Here is a 19,445-nt window from a genome sequence, read left to right as displayed (position 1 = left end):
GCTCTTGTCAGCTCTTATATGCTTTTCTATGTTTATACTTCGTTCTGTACCTGTTTGATTTCACCCGGTCCTTATAATGGTGTGTAATCAGTCAGTTTGCGTTTAGCTTTCCTTAAATACAATGCTACTACTGCACATTCACCTAATGTATATAATATATAATGTTCTTCGTCTCTCCCCCCCCCCCCTTTTGCACAAATCGAGGAGCGTATCAGGTTACAATTTCACTGTGTGTTATACTTGTATAACTATGCATGTGACGAATAAAGAACCTTGAACCTTGAAATAGAAATTCTTTAGAAATCACTGCCGACCTTCAGGCCACTTAAAAGTTTTTTTTTTCACTTCCAGCATGACAAGCAAGTAAAGCAGGCTTTATCACAGACAGCGCACCATCCCCATGATTAATCATATTCGCATATGGCAATCAACTCGAAGATGGACATCTGGAGGTAAAACAGTATTAAGTCAGAAGTTTGTCTCTTTTGAATAATGTTTTAACTTCTGTTCTGCTAACTCCTTTAGCCTTCATATATGTGTGAAAACAGTTAAGCTAACAGAAGGTGCACAATTTGACCTTTACTGAATTCAATGCCCAATGTGGAGGGTCATGTTAGGCTCGTGGGTGCACGTTGGAGAGTAAAAACCTTAGCCAGCTGCTGGAGCTGTTGGAGTGGTGCCGCTAACCGCGATGTCCAGATCAAAGTTTTGAGATTTCAGAAAACTCAGATCCTGACTGTCAGACATGTTTAACAGAGCCAGGAGACGACTCAGCATGAGCTCTGTTTGACTGATGGATGACAGTAAAAAGCAGCTGAAACAATTCCTGTGTGCACACACCTTTAGCCTCCTCCCGCCCCTTCCTAATCTGTCCCTGGGGTTTTTGTCTCTGTAACGTTAACAGTGAGCGCGCAGCCTGCTGGACATTTAAGCTGAATTCTGCTGCCTGCTTTAGTCCTGCTGAGCGAATTTCCGTTCGGGCTTTATGTCCCTTTACTGGAACAACTGTATTTCTTTCCCACTGCTCCGAGTCACTTTCACAACTTTCATTACCTCTCTGAGGGCAGGCGGAGCGCGCCGGCGGGGGAGATGGGTGAATATCGCCTAACTATAACCCGCCGTCCCCAGAGTGTGGAGGTCAATGAGATTAACCTATAGCTCCGTTTTCCTTCATTACGCACTCCAAATTACACCCACTTACAGACAAGAGACAGAAAGAGGAAATCGTATATGGGCTGATATCTATTTAAAATCTAATCCCTTTGGGTGAATTGCTCAGCCTTTCCATTTCTCTTATGTTTCTGCCTATTGCCTCCGGGCTCCGCTGTGCCGTGGTGCGCTGCGGCACCGTTCAGGAAGGTGCTATAACCTCGCCCCTGTTCATATTAACTTTAGATTCATCTGCGCTAATATAGGAGACACTTAGGATTATAACTCCCTCTTTTCTGCTGTTATTGCTCAGTTAAACATTACACGCTCGTAGCCTATTGCTCCGCTGGCATGCGCTCGCTCGGGTTATTTACTGTTGCTTCTTTTTCTAAGTGGGAGATTATCAGCGTCCAGATTGTCTTTTGTCCTCCCCGCTGCCCCGCCGTGTTTGGTGATTTAGCAGAAACGTATTGTACTGAGTTGTAAACACTATGTGGAGGGAGGATATATGTCCTGGTTTAGTGTTTCCTGTCTGTCGCTGAGGTTTGGCTTGGAATCTGGAGAAAGAGCAATTGTTCGCCAACACGCAACCACAACACGACGTTTTATTATAGCTGACCCGCTCTCTGTATACAGCTTCTATAGCATGACGGATGCACGGCGCTCTGATCCGGGGAGACTCCGACGTGGTGCTCTGCAGGGACGCTGCCCTAATCAGATTTCACAATTTTGTTTTTGAATGTGGCTCACTTTAAGAATAATGTTCTCCATGATGTGTCGTGCAAACACTGCTCGGACAATAAGATAAACACTGGCTATAAACACGCTCTTTGATATGCAGCTAAACCGAGCTCCGACTGGATTATCTGATCCCAAACTGCAGGTGGACGGGTCGACATTTCATATGTCACAGCCAACAGTCTGGAAAATGACAGCATATACAAAACACAGGAAAGTTGCTTGGATAGAGAGGAAGTTAAAATGTGGCAGACATTATATACAGAGGGGTGGGCGGGGGGCTGCTGCCCGTTGCTCCATCCACCTTTGTTTTCAGCGGTTTCAGAGATGACTCACATGCTTCAAAGTCTTCTTTTGTGCCGTGTTTACTTTATTTTTTCTTTTGATAAAATTATATTTATTGGAGCCACTCGAGCGTCCTCACAGGCTGCAGGAATCAAACTTTCCATCTCAGCGTCACGCTGCTGCTGCTGCTAGTTTTCAGCCTTTTATAGTGAATTTCATCTGAAAGCCGAGGACGATGGATTTTTGCTCTTTACTGCTGATTTTTAAAGATTCAGTCACCTCTAACCATCTCCTCTCGACACGTGTTCTCCCAATGACTGAGTTGGTGGCCAGGCCGCTCTGCAGAGAGTCCACGTCCTCCATCTCAGACTGCAGCTGGTCCTGTTCTGTGAGCCGGGAGGGGGCGTGGTCAGTTTAACCAGAGCATGCCGCAGGCTGAGAACCTGGAGAATAATCGCTGCTGTCTGCTACAACTACAATAATAAACGTTCGTGTGTCTCAGTCATTCAGACCTTTGAAAGGTTACCTGTAACCACAGGTGTGGTAAGGGTCAGCCACAGAAACCAGGGCAGTGCCTTAGGTGGGTCTTTATCACGTTTATGGTTTGGTTTTCATGTTATCTGCTAAATTGATCAGTGATGCAGCCTCCAACTGAGGTTGTAAGTGATCACATGCAATTTATAATTTATTTAAAATTATATTTACCTATAAACCGGCACACTAGAATAAGGGGTAAAAGTAATTATACTGAAAATAAATCAAAGTACTGCATGAGTCAAGTATTTTTCATTTTTATAGTAATTCTGAGGTAAAACAAACAAATTGTCATAAGTACTCTGTACTTTACGGGACACAGACGAGTATTATGGAGTGGATTAATTCGGCCTTTTTACATCTTTACTTCATTATGCTGATGTGTGTGATGGATGCTCTGTTAGTCCTTTTATTTTCTCTGTGTGACCTCATCATGATGGAGCCAAGGAGTGCTTCCTCTTCAGGCAGGAAGAAGATCTTCAGTGTAAGGTGGAGAAATATTGTTTGTTTTCCTGCAAAACTAATGATGCAGTACTTAAAATTACTTACAGATTTCATGCATTAAATATAGTTACTTATCGTACCGATCGTGGCTCCAGAGTTGGCAGTTCGTCTTGTAATTGGAAGGTCGCCGGTTCGAGCCCCGGCTCGGACAGTCTCAGTCGTTGTGTCCTCGGGCAAGACACTTCACCTACTGGTGATGGCCAGAGGGGCCGATGGCGCGATATGGCTGCCTCGCTTCTGTCAGTCTGCCCCAGGGCAGCTGTGGCTACAACCGTAGCTGCCTCCACCAGTGAGTGAATGAATAGTGGCATTGTAAAGCGCTATATAAATCCAATCCATTATTACTGACACATGACCTAAAATTAAAGTATCACTTATTGTTTCCTGTACGCACATCATCACATTGCAGGCGAGTGTGTGCTGTATTATAAAGTGTAGATGTGAACATTTCAGATGCATCACCTGCTCTGCCACTAACTCGTGCTCTGGTACAGGTTAACCATTAGAGGAGTGGATCTGGAAGTGCCTCGGAATTCTTTCAGGAGGAACAGTGCTGCGGATGTATGGAATACCTGGATAAGATGGAAAGAACTAAAAAGCTCTGTAGTCGAGTACAAAAACCAAAATCAGCCAAACAGGAATACTGTGAGAGACTAAAGAAGTCCACTGGATGAGTGAGTCTCAGATTGTGCATGGAGACAGCGATGAGCTCTTTGGCCCATCGAGACCACCTCCTCTTTACCCGTACACATCGGTACATAAGACGTGGTGTGACAGGAGTAGCTGCTCGGGCACAGAGCGCCCTCACTCACCTTTGATGCTCATTTAGTTTCTAAGCAGCCTGAAATGTGATGGAAACCTTTGAGCCCAGCGCGGAGCGTCGGGGGTTACTGCTGGGTGGATTTCAGAGGGGAAAGACGAAAAGCAGCTGAAGCCACGAGCAGAGTGTGATCGGTTCATAAAACGTGCATCAGCAGTTTTACCTGAAGTGGATCCAGGGGGTAGCGGGTCCACTCTGCAGGTTACCAAGGGCCCCTGTGTTCCTGTTTTAAGGTTTTCCATAAACAAAAGGCAGCTGTGATTATAAGGACACATCGTGAGCGCGCTGCATGCCTCGGCCTAAATTGATGCTGTAGTTTTAATTATTTTACGCTCTTATCTGCGCTTCCTCTAAGCTGAAAGTTTAGGGAGCCATTATAAATTGTTCACACTGACCAAATATCTTGTCCTCCATCAGCCTCGGCTTTACTTGCAGGGATTTTTGCTCAGCTTTTGGTTAATTAAAGCATCTGGACTCTGTGCTCTTTAAAGCTGCGTCCACTTGTAGCAAGCGTCACATGGACGTGCCCCCTGCATAGTAATTATCATTAAGAGCACAGCTCAGATATGGACGGCGACAATAGGAAGCCAGCTCGGGATTATCTGAACAGCGGCGCCGCCGATGAGCACGTGCGAGGTTTATCACTGAGAGATGGCGTGACCGATGGAGCGTCGTCAGGGTGGGTGTGACAGAGGAGGCAGCAACCTGGCTCGTGTAACTTCCTGGTTATGAATCGCCTCCGTGGAAAGGTCAGCGCCATGACAACCCTGTAATGGATGTCACTGACGTCCAATTAAGTTCTTTAAAAAAGGCGCCTCGTTGCGTGCTTATTAAATATAAACGGGCTGAATCAAAAGTCCAGGCCCTTCTCCTCCGACTCGGACAACCTGAAGCATTTCTTCTGTCTTAATTATTCATGCTGTGGATTTCAGGGGTGAGGGGGAGCTGAACACAAACAGGCAGACGCTCATATTTTCAGACATTTCAAACCTTTTCCCCCTCACTTTGTCTGTGCGGATAAATAGAAGCGAGCAAAGAACAACACTCCTGTGCTTTGAGAAATGCAAATATTTGTTGCCAGGTTGCTGAAGCTTTCTTCCTCAGATCTCTCTCACTGTCTCGCCCGGTCCCCCCTCCTCATACCCACACAGCTACGTTGAGCAAACCGGTGCATGCAGTCAGGTGGTGAATAGGAGGGTTTTCTCCGTGTGTTATTCGGCCCTTTGATGCACGCGTGCAGAAGCTTCCTCCGGTCCAACAGGAAAAAGTCCTCTCACTTTTTAAGCCTACCTTTGGTTGAACTTGTGCTTCTCTTTTTTTCCTCCACGTCTTGTGTATCCACTCTGAAATTATAGATGGGGATAATAATAATAATGTCATTTTGCACCGGAATCTTAGTCATTACCTGCAGTAAAGTGCTTCTAATTGATACCACCAGAGAGATAATGATTACAATGCCCTCCAGGAACATATTATTGCAATATTAACCTTTGTATATACTTTTATGCAGAAGACTGTGCCACATTAAGGGATCTCTAAATCTTACTTGTGCGGTATAATGCCATTACAAAAGAATGGATACTCGGAGGTGTGCCCTTTTCCTGATTAAGTGTGTCCAGGGGTTTGCAGCCATCTCCGGGAAATGGATGACAGGGAAGTGCAATTTCCACCATCTTCCTCTTCTCTTACAGGTTAAAGCTTTGCTCCCACCTGCGCTCGAGGAATAACCTTTTCCTGCTCCCATGCTTCTCATGTGTGCGGTACGAATCGCACGTCTGAATGTCATTTGTGCGTCTGCGTTAGTGTACGCGTTTCCGCGTACATGCCCGATATTTGACCATCACGCTGCACAGCTGCTGCTGCACCACACTCGGCCGGAACCCCCAGAAACAAGACGCCATCCAAACTGGCCGCTATTTTTGGACACGGCGCCGTTTTCCACCGTAATTGGCCCACGCTGAGGCCACGGTCCTTGCTGTCGGCCGTGCCGCGGCGCTGCGTGCGTGAGCATCCGGTGACGTGTGCTTCCCCGTTAAAGGTGTGTGCAGGACAGAATGAAGAGGCAGCAGTGACTGAAACCCTGTGAGCAGAGAGAGCGAAGCACTGCTGACAGAGAGCAAATGAAAACAAATGAATTCAGGCTGCTCTGTGTGTGTGTGTGTGTGTGTGTGTGTGTGTGTGTGTGTGTGTGTGTGTGTGTGTGTGTGTGTGTGTGTGTGTGTGTGCGCGAGTAAGAGAGAGACTCATGACACAGTCCACAACAGCTCCTTAAGACCTGGTGACACAGGACAGGAAATTGGGATATCTGAATACTCCCCGTTGGCTTGACCTCACGTTGGCTCCCACCCACGCTCTCCTCATCTGCAGTAGCCGTCTTCAGCCTCTGGTGGGCAGCATGTGGTGCTCGGGCCTCACAGAGGGTCGCAGAGGCCTAATCGTGGTGGAGCTGCTCTTAGGATTTATCCCACATGCATGCTGTGTTAGTTAACATGAAGTCAAGTTTGAAGGGTTCAGCGGGTAAGCAACAGTCATTCAGGGCTTTATTTGCTAAACAGAGGCTGGCCTTGATAGAAGAAATGACACACACACACACACACACACACACACACACACATATTTATTTATTTATTTATTTACTTATTTTCTTATGTCAGAACTCGTAATGTAGAAATTTGATATCAGAAAAGGTGGAACAGGAGAGAAACTAAGCGGAGCAAAGTTAAGAGTTTGTGATGTGCTTTGATGGATTTGGGTGAACAATTTTAAAACAAGAGAAATGATACGATCGTGGTTCCCAAACGTCTTTAACCCTCTAAGACCCGAACTCTTCCACAGCAGCATTTTTAATTTCTCTTTGATATTTGGTTGGGGCCCGATGAATGTAAAAACAAAGAATTACCAGATTTTATTTTAAGAAAAATAAGAGCCACATATGAGGATATTTGTTTAAAATTTTGATAGAACAGTGGCAGCATAATGTCCTCGTAAGTGGTTATCAGGCCCTAGGAGAGCAAAGTTGAGTATTTTGGTCTAAATAACCCAAAATGTGACGTCTACATATGTGGACGCCAAGGATCAAACATGTAGCACCTAATCACAGCAACAGTCACCTCATAGTGCTTGTAAGCTACAGACCCTACAGTAATACTGTGAAAAACCCAACAATCACATGACCCCCCTATGAACGAGCTCTTGGTGAGAGTGGGGAGGAAAAACTCCCTTTTAACAGGAGAAACTTCCAGCAGAACCAGGCTCGGGGAGGCTGGTTAGCGATGCCCCCAGCGGGGGTGTAACTAAGGGAGGGTTCATGTTGTCATGATCCAGGCCTGACTGCTGCTTGAAACAATTCATTGTGTAAATGAAAATCTGAGGCCGGGAGCTCCGACTCGCCGCCGCGGTCCCAACACTTTTAAAACGACTCTCGCTGCCTGTTTTAAATCACCAGGATGTGGTCGAGCTCTGTTCTAAACGATTTTTATACCCTCAGAGATTAAATGCAAGCTTTCTAGTCTTCTCTCATATTATTTGTGTTTTCATGTCTTTATGTCACGTCGGGGTTTTTAGAAGTACTTCACAAATAGACGTTATTATCCCCGGGGCTGAAAATGAACGGGCTTATAACGGGCACGGTGCATGACATGTCCAGGTTGTGCACTTCCTGCCTTAAGCTGGATAATCTTAAGCCACCCTGTGACCCCGCACAGGATAACCTGGTACGGACGATGGATGGATTGCCTGCTTCAATGCAGTGCCAGTTTGTCATAGGGTTTTCTGGGGCGTCGTGACACATGTGTCCCAGAGTCAGGCTAACTTTCTGAAGAATACAGAAGAGTAAAGGGAGGAATTTGTTGTTTCCTGGATCCTGACGGCTCCTCTCTTTGTGACATCACGCTGACTGACTGAGCATCACCATACTGTGCTATTGTGCCAAACCAGTGACATGGGCAGGGGGTACAACAGCTGTATTTACTGTGTTGGTGGCGGTGCCAGTAGCGTTTGTCCAGCTCCCTGCCGTACGTCATCAGCAGCAGCTTCTTCTCTAGCTGCGCGCAGGAAAGTGTACCTGCTCCTTATTTCCAAGGCTAGGAGATGCAGAGATAAAGAGTTTGCCAGGAATTTATTTTTTGTGTTTAGTATTCATCTCATAGTTGTAACACGAGGCTCACTTGTCCTTGACTGCTTGTTACAAATAACCCACATAATTCCCACAGGCTCAGAGATAATTCACTGATAATTTAAGGCATTGGTACTGAGTTGCCTTTTCCACACACACACACGCAGAAATCAGCACATTCCTTCTCATTGTTCTCCCGGCGCTCCTGAGCTGACACCAGTTAGCGTCTCTTTTGTTCTGGGTAACGGGAGACTGTCGCTGAAGTGTACACAGAGGTTAGTGCCACTGAGCTCTTTTGTGGTGCGGCAGCACCTTTGCTTCATCTCTGTTCACGCCTCAGACACATCATCTCTGATTTAAGGAAGAGCTGCTCAGTCAGGTGCTGCCACAGCTCAGAGACCTGCATTTCTTCTCACGCTCACACTGTTTATCAGCACCGTCACAACACGTTTAAGGCAGCATTTTTATACCGGGGCACCATAAAGAGATTAATTTTAGTGGTAGTCTTCCCACCGGGGAGTGAATGTAATCCTACAGCATTACAGAAAAAGGAGATGAGAAGGAGGCGTGGAAAGGAGTCCTCCAGGACAGGATCGGGAAAGAAAAGGGAAAGAGGAAAACGCAGGGTTTGAAAGGAAAAGAGGAAGTGAAAATATGGGCGAACACGGGCAGAAGAGTAATCACGTGTGTCCGGCGGAGGTCACCACTGGTCTGCAGGTTCTAATTATGTGCTAATAGCCACTGAGGAGGTCATTTGCAGCCATTAGCCAGTGCCTGTAGGTAGTTAACGGCCCACAGCATAACCCGGCCTCCTTAATGTTCCCTACGAGGCCGTTAGCGCTCTGTCACTAGCCAGCTAGCTGCCTCGTTACTGCGATTAGAAACCAATTGATAGGTAATAGTAAAATATGATAGCACACTATCCAGGAAATATGGACTGTGGTGGAAAGGTGAGGGGACAGGAGACGGTGAGCTGGAGAGTGTCTGGGAGCGTGAAAACATCCAGATGTGTTCGCTGTGGAGGAGCCAGCGTCAGAGTCCCTCTGACTGAGGGACCGATTGATCTGTGATTAGTTCCAGTTTGTCTCTGATTGGTTTGGTTTTTCAGAAAAACACTTTTACACTGTAGGTAAGTGATTCAAGCCTGCTGTGTGTTGTCACCTTGAAGTTACTCAGTTCAGACTCGGGAGCTGGTTAAACCTCCCCCCAGCATATTTCTCTGAGGATGACGCCAAAAACACCTGCGACTCATTTTAACTGCAGCTCGTGGAGACGACCTGTAGTGGTCACCTCAGGGGTGGAGGAGGAGCAGCTCGGACTAAAGCCTAGCTTATACTCACGGACAGCTGGAGACCCAGCGGCAGAATAACCTTGCCTGTTATACTTGTTGAAAGTCCGGTTGACACCTGTGCGCATGCTGGAGCATGTTATTTTCCAGTCACAAGAAACAGGCAGGCGCGTGGGCCTCCACCCGGAAAGCACGATTCCCACTTCAGGCTCAGGCGAGACGCCCTTCGGAATCTCATTTCCATCCTGGACGTCAGCTCGCGGTCACAGCAAGGATGAGAGCGCAGGTTGTCTCTCAGGTGGTAGGCCGTCCCCGCCCCGAGCCTGGTTCTGTGCGAGGTTTTTTCTTCCCGCTGTCGCCGAGTGCTCGTTCATAAGGAGGCATCTTTACTTTTCACTACAAAGCACCTTGAGGTGACCGCGGTCGGTGTTATATGAACAAAAGTAAAGTGAACTCTTCGCGGAGCGGTGCGGCGTCCACGTCTGCTCCACCCTTTGAGAACCGTGGCCTGGGAGGTGCTCTTCCTCCTTCGGCGTTCGGTGAAGCACATTCCAAAGCTGACCACATGTTTGCCAGGTTTCCCCAGTGATGAGCTCCTGTGGGAGGACAGTCTTGAATAAAACCAGGGGGGGCCTGAAGCTTTTCACATTTGTGCGGACGGTCACAAAAAGCAAGTCGTGTCCAAACAGAACAAACAGATCACATTTCCTCTCCGTCTCCTCGCTGAGAGCGAGCTGGTACGCTCGGGGAGGGGGGTCCCTGCTGTGACTTGAGTGTAATAGCCACACACAAGAGGCCCAAACTGGGGCTGTGATACGTGAACACATAGAAATCAAATCAGTATCAAAACAAGGATATTCTAGACCTACTATGTGGAACATTGTTCTTAATCAATTAGAGTCAGATGGTTTCATTTAAATATATTTTATTTTTGCTCCGGGCAGACATTGATTCATATGATTTAAATTAAAATCACACTGCTTATCGGTCAAAGGCAGTATACTTCCTGCCGCTCCGCATTCATCAAGCCCAGACAAGTTTGATCTTGGGTATACGCCGTATCCGGGCAAATAAAGAAGTATAGCTCTCCCCGAAGAATCGCACATTTGTCTGTGATGAAACCTCAGGCCGGCCTCTAAATATTTGCCCGTGCTGTATTTGTGCGAGCGTTTCATTAACGATCAGAGCTGACAAACACGCACACTCGTTGACCCCAGTCATCGGGGGAGCGCCCGGGACGGTAGTGTGTGTGTTCGGTGTGTATTTGTTGAAAATGTAAATGCCTCACATGAGGAATTGATGTCAGCGGCGGAGGAGACGGACTGCAGTGGAAATGGATCTGGAGCGGTAAACATTTTCCATAGCGGCGCTCCTGGCTGTTATTTAAGGCCCTGTCAGAACTTGAAAGTGTAATTGATACAAATTCTAAAGTTTAATTTTTAAAGTTTACAGTCAGGGAGGGTTCAGGGCTTCAGATTGTTTAAAATTGCACTCACTCCCTTTTCATTATAGCAGGATAGTCTGAAAACATTTGTTCATCAAAGGCCTGCTACAAATTAGACTTTGAGAAACTTAATTTGAAGTAAAGAAAAGCATTTCTTTTCCTCCGGGGGAAGCCAGAGTCTTGGCTGTGTTTGCATTTAAATCTAAACTGGGCACAATATGTGGCTTTGGAGATGCATGCAGTCATCACAGCGACACACACACAGACAGAGACATGTTTCCCTCAGCGGCAGAAAACCTTGCTGTCATATTGCACCCATGCTCTTACACTGTTGTATCTGCTCCCAGATGAAATTAGCACGAGGCCTCTGGAGATGCTGACGAACAGGAGGCCATGTGGTAAATCTGGGCTCGGTGCGGGGCGGGCAGACACAGAGAGGCAGATCGAGATGGCCGGAGCGGTGGAATAACATCTTAATCTATCTGAGAGGCAAACAGTGGCCGGTCTGTTTTTGGAGCACGCTGTCTTGGACGACTCCCAAGCAGAGGGGCAGGGAGCGGAGCCATCTTCAGCTGCTAGTCACTAACATGGCAGTAATAAGGCAGCGATGACCCTCCCAGGACTGCCGGCCAACACTCCCTCTGCCTCCTCTCCCTTCAGCACAAACGCACACACACAGAAAGGCAGCCTGTTCGACCGAGCCCTGAATACAGGACGCCTCCAAACTCTGTCCTCCCGGCTCGTTTACCGGCTCGCGGTCATTTTGAAAGGAGCCGTTAGCGATGCCGAGAGGTCGTTTGAACGTGGCTGAGCCGGGTTGAAAACGCACCTGACACCTGTCGGAGCCTGAAGTGTCGTCTGCTCTGACCTCACACTAGTAATATTATTTTCTGAAACTAAAAGTAGATTTTGCGGCAATTTGTCACATACATGGCTTCTCCTCTCTAACTTTGAAATAATCCAGACGTAATTTGATCAGAGGCTTTTTATTTTTATTATTTAGCATCATCAAACTCACACCTTGAATAAATTCAAATAAGATAAAGGGAGTGAAACTTTCTTTTTTAAATTTACTGTTAAATTCATCACGTTTGTGTGTCCCGGGTTGGTTTCAAATAAAAGACTTGGTGTTTAAAGTTTATAAAGGTTTGTAAATGGTTAAAACCATCAGAGGGACACACCAGGCCCTGAGCAAAACCTGGTTACAGTGAAAATACGATTAACGTAAAAACATCCACCTTTTGCAGATTCTTGTTTTGGGGCTTGCTTTGCTTTGACAGCGTCGTGGGTGGATTGTCCTGCGTGTGGTTTCGAGCATCCATGAACACCGGATGGCTTTTAGAGCTGAAAGTGCTGATTGTCAGACTGCCGACCCCACTGTGGACGTCTGGTTTTTGCCTTTGCGTGTCTTTTCTTTGCTAGCAGGAAAAAAAAAAATGATGAGAGTAAACACGTGTCTCACTGTTGCATGTATATCACGGGACTGATGATAAGGACACCGGCAGCTTTGATGAAATGTTGTTATTTTGTGCTTCTGGGATGTAAACAGCTGGCTGATGAGGGCGTGCCGCAGGGCTCCATCCTGGGACCACTCTTTCATTTAAAATACAGAGAGTTTTGGTGGTAGTGACGTTGACTATAATCAGCTTTTAAACCCTCTGCAGTTTGTTCTGTATGCTAATAAAAGTAAAGTAATTAACACCACTGAATCTCTCACACTGAATCGGTGCCTCAGTACAAATCCTTGGGCTGTTATTTAATATCTGACCCTCTTTTATGTCTCACATTAAGAAACACCTTCAGAGAAAACTCAAGTTCAAGCTGGATTTTTCTTTTGTTTGAGGTCAGAGACGTCCTGCTTTCACTCTCTGTCAGTGTTGGATTATTGTGATATTTATGCATTTGCTGCATACTGTCTATTGTGGACGACTGAGAGTCATCACCAGCACTGAAGCTTGTACTCACCCTGCCAGATTATATACCGCAGCTAAATCAGTGATTTGATCTGCTTTGTCCTTCCACACTGTGATATTCTTATTTACAGAGATATTCTGGGTCTCACTAACTGACCTACATCCAACAGAAAACTGTCCCAGCACTGTTTCTTATTTCCAGCTGTCCCTGGATCTATTTCTGATTTTATTGACTAGTTTTTTATTATTATTATGTAAATTTGTCGCTCCAAAAAAATCAACAAAATCTTAGTTCTTCACCTTACATGAAGTTTAGGTGGTTTTCAGTCATCATGTGAGACAGTCCGACAGTCCTGTCATCACAGTGTAAATGTTTCCTGATTTCAGATGCTTTTGTATTTTCCTTCTTAGCTAATGTAGATTTTTGTTCGTGTGTTTATCATGTTTTGCTCTAATTATTATTATTATTTTTATTTTTATTTTTTAACCTCTGGAGTTTTATTAAATTTAAGATAAAAAATATAATTAATAAAATACTTTTGTTTGCCATTTTTATTAGATAAACTGATTAAATAATGGGAAATATTTTAAATTCGTCTGACTAATTTATATTAAAACCATCGTAGTGATTTTCGGTTTAATTGTCCGGCGTGCACAGGCCAGCGTGTCGGTGTGTGTCGCACACGTGCACGCGCTGACAGTCCACCTGCACGCGTGTTTCTCGCGCTTCCACGTCGCCGTGCGTCGCGGAGAACAACACGAGTTTTGCGCATTGTTGTAAATTTGCATGCTCAAGTCCATATGGCCACTTCCTTTGGACCTGCTTTCCCAGCGCCGAAGGATTGTCAGGCCTGTCAGCCGATAAAGAATCACTTGACTTGCTATAACAAGTTCAAAAGGAGCTGATGACGCGCTGTTGATCCATGGAGAATCGGTAAAAGAAACACCCCTACTGCTCGCTGCTATCACTCCCATAGAGATAGCCCTGTTATTGATGGGGAATGCTTATGCTAATTTCTTGGGGGGAGGAGGAGGAAAAGTTTTTTATTATTATGTTGGAAAATGCTCAAGAAAAACGAAGAAAAGAAAGTGAATTCCGTGGGAGCATTTAGGAGCAGCATGGGAATCAGATTTTCATAGCGCATAATGAGGCAGCGAGCTGGTCCACTAATGTGTCACAGAGCTGCAAATATCTTTTAAAAGCAGGCTGCTGGCGGCCAGGGGCTGGCACGGGATGTTACAGCCTCTCTCGTTTGCCCCGTGGTTGGGATGAAAGCTGCTCGCCGCAGCTGCGTGTAGATTTCACGCGGTGAAAGTTGTCTGCGTGGAATTCAGAGAAGACGTAGAGGTGTTTGACTCCTGCGCGCTGTCACACTGACCGCTTCCATGTTCCTCGGCGTGACACAAGCAGCACGCAGAGGGGAGAAGATCACGAGAGCAGTGGCTGGGAGCTGGGAGGGGGGCTCTTCTGAATATGACCCCCAGATACCCCGCTGTGGGCCCACGTCCGGTTCCGCGGACATCTGATAGCATCTCAGGCGCTGACATTAATGCCTCTCTCGGTTCGACATTTTGAATAATCGAGGCTGTCTGCCGTCATCCCGCCACTAGCTGTCAGCAGCACCGCCTGCCTGTCTGTCTGTCCGTCCGTCTTATCGTGCTCTTACATTGTAGAAAACAAGCTGTCCGTACAAGAGAGCACTTGATACTTTTTTATTATTACCAAACCGTTCCCATAATTACCCCATAATCATTATATAATCCTTTAACAAAGCCTCCATTGAAGCCCTGTCTTTTGTCAAGGCTGGGACACTGAATCTATAATTGCATTATTCAGTCTCTTCCACCCCCCTATAGAAGCATAATATATCCAAAGCACCGCGAACAGGCAGCCTGTAGTTGCAGTCGAGCCAGTGCGCGACGTCTTTCTGTCATGTGTCCTTTTTTTTCTTTACGCATCGCGTAAAAAAAGTTGTGCCAACTCGAAGTTGAGGTCTCATGTTGGAAATCTCCCCTCCTCAAAGAAAACTCTTTTTTTCTTTTTTCACTCCGGGCAGGGATCGCTTCCACGGAGCCGTGCGTGGAGAGCCATCCGTTGCAGTCGCGTTATCGATCTGTCATATTCTCTAATAATTCTCTTCTCTCGCGCGTTCAGGCACAAATAATAAAGCGTTAAAACATCGGCGCGAGTCCCCGAGGAGCGGCTTTGCGTGTGTGCGCGGGGATTGGCAGCACAACGAGGCTTATTTACATTAAATACGCCACAAGGTTACAGCGCAGATAGATGAGCGTCATTTTTAGCACTCGTTACTCGTGTTAAGCGGCGCTCAGGACGCAGAGCAGGAAACACTCGTTTATCCCGGACTTTCTGCGGCGAGGAGCGGAGGAGAGGACCGCGCGGCTCACCCAAGGTAAGCGATCCGACTTTTGGGAGCGGGGAGTGGGGACCCGCCGGGCTCGGTGCCGGAGAGCAGCCCGGGATTCAAACGTGTTTGTGGGACTTGAAGGTCAGAAACTCTCGGAGGTGGGCGCGAGGCGCTCTTCCTCCTGCCGGGGGAGAGGCGCCGAGGAGCGGATTATGGGCGCGATCACCGCCGGGCTCGGCAGCTGCGACGCCGGAGCGGAGCGGCTCTTTACCGCGACGCTCACCGGGCGGGGAGGAGGGGGGCGGGCGGGCTGCTGGCCGGCGGCTCGGGGCGGCAGGACCGGCTCATACCGGCGCATCTGACGGGAAAGTGTCCGCAGGGAGGACCGAGCAGAACTCGTCAGAGGTGAGAGGAGCCGGGCTGGGCCGAGTCACCCCCCCGCACCCCCATGCTTAGAAAAATCACAGCAATTATCGGAGCACCAGCACAGACTCTAACCCGCGGCGGGTTTCTGCTCCTGAGCCCCGCGTGTGCGTAAAGTGCGCGCGGCGGCGGAACCCGCAACTTTGCTCCGGCTCCGAGGCTGGGGGGGGGGGGGGGGGGGGTGCAAAGTTCCGGAGACCTGCCATTTTGTGCCGAGGTCGGCTTTGACCGACGGGGCACGTGCGTGATTGCGCACGGTCGCGCGCTGACATGGACATTTTTGGGAGCCGCTGTCACTGCGGTGTGTGTTTGTTTGGGGGGGGTAGTTACACACAGCTTCTCCTTTAAAAATCATCAGTTTTTAGGATACCTGTTGGGGGGAGGGGGGGGGGGGGTTCTCAGAGGTCCAGTTGACCCCTGGGCGTTTTGACAGGGCTGTGCACCCCGCTGTCTGAAAATAGTCGCTGTTCTCTGACCTTTGCTGAAGTTGACGCAGAAACAGAAAGTTGCTTCTTCCTCTGATCGATTTGAGAAGAGCTGAGATGCTGTCATTGTGTGAGGTACCTCAGGGCGGATATTATGACTGAACTGTCTGGGCGTAAACCCCTTTGTCAGCTCCTCTCTGTCCCTCGCAAACATCACACGGACGAGTGTGTTTGGCCGTGCAGCTCCACATGTTGTCATTCTTTCTGCGTGAAATATTTGGGAAGACTCTGAGAAAAGGCCTCGCTCTGCAGGTCGGCCTGTCGGAGGAATTCCTGTGTGTGTCAGGCCTCGGTGGACTGTCAGTAATTTCTTTCATGTTCGTTTAGCTTTATAAAATAAAAATCATACAGGTTTCAGCCTCACATACCACTTGCTGATTAATTATCCAATTAATTCAAAGTGTTGTTGTCATTAAAAATAAGAATTCTCATGAAATATGCAAACATTATTTATCTTCACTTCACGGCAAATCACAGAGATTAATTCCTGTTTATGGGTGAGATGTTTAGTGTGAGATTTATTAAAGCAGAAACACACACACACAGATCTGACATTTTCCTGTGCTGCAACTTTCTGACCGATCGAGCTCGAAATGTGTCGTCGCCGGCCTCGCGTTAGTCGCTTCCCACCTGTGTCCATGTCAGCGTTGCGGAGGGGGGCCACGGGCCGTGACCGACAGCGGCGATACGCATCTCTCAGCCGCAAACGAGTGAGAAGGAAGTGATGAGACAGACGCAGGGGGAGAGGCAGAGAGGGGGAGCACGGCAAAGGATGGGATCCAATCCGTCCTCTCAGCTGCCTGTCAGTCAGTCGGTCCCGCGGCTGAGGAGACCCACTAGGCAGCAGCCGCTGTTGTCAGGCCGACACTCGCCAAATTATTTGACGTGCACACAATCGGACTTGTGGGAAAGCAAAGAAAAAAACACACACAGTGAAAATCAGAGACACCCGAGCGCCATGACAGGAACACACAAAACCACATGCATTACATAACGCAGCAGTCCTCAGGACGTCTGCGCAGGCGGTCGGACAGACTCGAGCGAGCCGCAGCTCCCAGCAGCCGCCTGCCTCGGGTAATTATGGGAGAGGGCTCCGGTGATGGGCAGGTGGGATGGGGCCAGGTGCCGTCAGCAGCCACACGTTAATTCATATGTGTAGCCCGCCCCCCAGACACCCCGCCACCCTGTTCCTGTGTGGTACCTGCAGGGCAAGGCTGAGATGCTGACATCGTCCTCACTCTACTAACAAGGAGCGTGTGTGTGTGAGTGTGTGTGTGTGTGTGTGTGTGTGAGTGTGTGTGTGTGTGTGTGAGTGTGTGTGTGTGTGTGTGAGTGTGTGTGTGTGTGTGAGTGTGTGTGTGTGTGTGTGTGTGTGTGTGTGTGTGTGTGTGTGAAACACAGGCCGTGTCGAGCTTCCGTGACCTTGATTTTCAGAGTTCAAGCTAGAGAAGAAGAAGATGTTGTTGATGCTGATCTGACACACACACACACACACACTCACACAATCAAATCTGGGATGTGAGCGACAGAAATGTTTTTTTTCTTGTTTTTTTTGTGAAATGAATTTTTCACTCAAACTTTTATCGGGAGCAGGAATTCTGAGTTTCCCCCCGTGAGAAAAATTGGAGGATGTAGGAGGCGTTTGACCTGTTTCTCATAATTTAGCATTTTTTAGGATCTCATTGTGTTGATGGAATTTGTAAATAAGTAAACCTTTGAAACTGCGACGATTCCACGTGTAAAGCACATATTTGTCTGTGTGCATGGGGGGAGGATAAAAGCAGCTCTGCGTCTTCTCTGTAAATTAACGGCAGTTTGAAAAATGAGCAGGAAATAAATTTGCTCTGAAATGTGAGTGAAGGATCGGTGTGCAGCTTTCCCGTGTTTGCCCCGAGAGCTCGATAAGAGTCGGGAGGTTGAGAGCTGGAGGAGCAGCGGTGCGGGGGTGGGTTAGAGGGGGGTAATCATGGCCGTCAGTTTGATCTAAGAATAAAGAGTGTGGGGCAGATGAGGCGCTGACAGACAGGCTCGACTCAGTCCTCTCATGCCGGGGTGCCATCGCAAGGAGCGTCTGCCTGTCTGGGCGGCCGGGGGGGTGGGGGGGGGGGGTGTTTTTGTACTTCAGATTTGGAGACCCGCCTGCTCGCAGGTCGCTCAGAGCCCAGGTGCTGCTGCGGCCTCGTCCTCCATCAGCAGCAGGAATGTGGTGAAAAACTGGAACGCGTAGCCGTGAGATTCCTCTTTGTTTGCCGTGGCTCCCCGCTGAGCCCCCCACCCCCCGCCCCCGGCGTTATTAGGGTTTTACAGAGTTTGGCTCCACTTTGGTATTATTTCTTTCTCCCTCAAAGTTCGTTAGCATTTTGGATTTAAGAATGCGGCGCGCGACGCCGGGGCTGTTTTCCCGTTTGATGTGTCGAACGGCACTGTGTTTCCAGCCGTGTCATTTCCACAGACAACAGCTTAACACAAACCGGCACGCACGCATCAATCACAGGTCCTGAAGCAGAGAATTGTTCCTGCTTAGCATTCAGCCGCGCTCGGCTAAGACGGTGGTAAATACCTCCACGAGATGGAAGGTTAGACCCACTTCACACACCGGCTCTGACTGCGAGGCGCATGTCATGTCTGCTCTTTAGCTGCTGTGCGTCGTGGATGTGACCTCTGTAAACTTCCAGACCTCGGCTAATGAGCACGCCAAAGTAGCACAAGATGGAGGGAGAGAGAGAAGGAGGGAGTGAGGACTCCTGCACCTTTAATTATGATCAAGAGGTTTTCACCAAAGGACGGAGGCGTTCCAGTTCTGTTGCACTCGTAAATCTGGCCCCGGATGCCGTATATTGTGTCGAACGATTACTGTACACCATTATGGTGCATATTCGACTGCCTCTCCAGCACCTGATTTGCATAATTGGATCTTTAATGAAACTTGCCTTGTGGAACAAAAAATACAAAAAGAAAGATGAAAAAAAGTATGTGCGTGTGGGGTGGGGGGTACACACACAAACCAGCCCCCCCCAATGTTTGTGGTGAAATAAAGAGTTTTCAGGAGGTGATGAACAGGAGGAAGAGGCAGCGAGTGACCGTCTGCGTCCCGGGCGCTCGCACATCAGCGGCACGGCTACAAATCGGATGAGAAGTGGCTGTGAAAGCTGCACATTCCCAGCCAGGTCTCGCGGGTTAAGACTACAATAGCGGGATATTCTGTGGCCCGGGGGGGATTTCAGCTCCTCTGCTGTCGACACTCGTTGCACCAACTTGTTACTCAGGGAAGATGGCTCTTTTGTAGGAGAGCCGATTCCACGCTCGCCTGCTGGAATTCCTCTGTTGCAAATATTTTGACAAAGACTAATCAGCAGCCGTTGTTTTTTTATTCTCCTTTTTT

General features: G+C 47.9%; 1 protein-coding gene across 5 annotated transcripts in view; it reads left to right on the top strand.

The window, feature by feature from the left end:
• Positions 1–19,445, top strand: part of znf536 (zinc finger protein 536) — a 199,421-nt gene that overhangs the window by 2,229 nt on the left and 177,747 nt on the right. For 4 of the 5 annotated variants that reach the window (XM_076882402.1, XM_012923137.3, XM_012923138.3 and 1 more), the window contains exon 1: positions 14,641–15,200. The gene's annotated coding sequence lies outside the window, so the exon portion shown is untranslated. Of the gene's footprint in view, positions 1–351; positions 453–14,640; positions 15,201–19,445 lie in introns of those variants that run through there. The other variant, XM_076882350.1, reaches the window with a different exon arrangement.

Source organism: Maylandia zebra, linkage group LG1 (assembly GCF_041146795.1).
Source record: "Maylandia zebra isolate NMK-2024a linkage group LG1, Mzebra_GT3a, whole genome shotgun sequence".
Classification (NCBI taxonomy): Eukaryota; Metazoa; Chordata; class Actinopteri; order Cichliformes; family Cichlidae; genus Maylandia; species Maylandia zebra.
The sequence above is the reverse complement of the archived record's forward strand: the minus strand, read 5'-3'. Positions and strand labels throughout refer to the sequence as shown.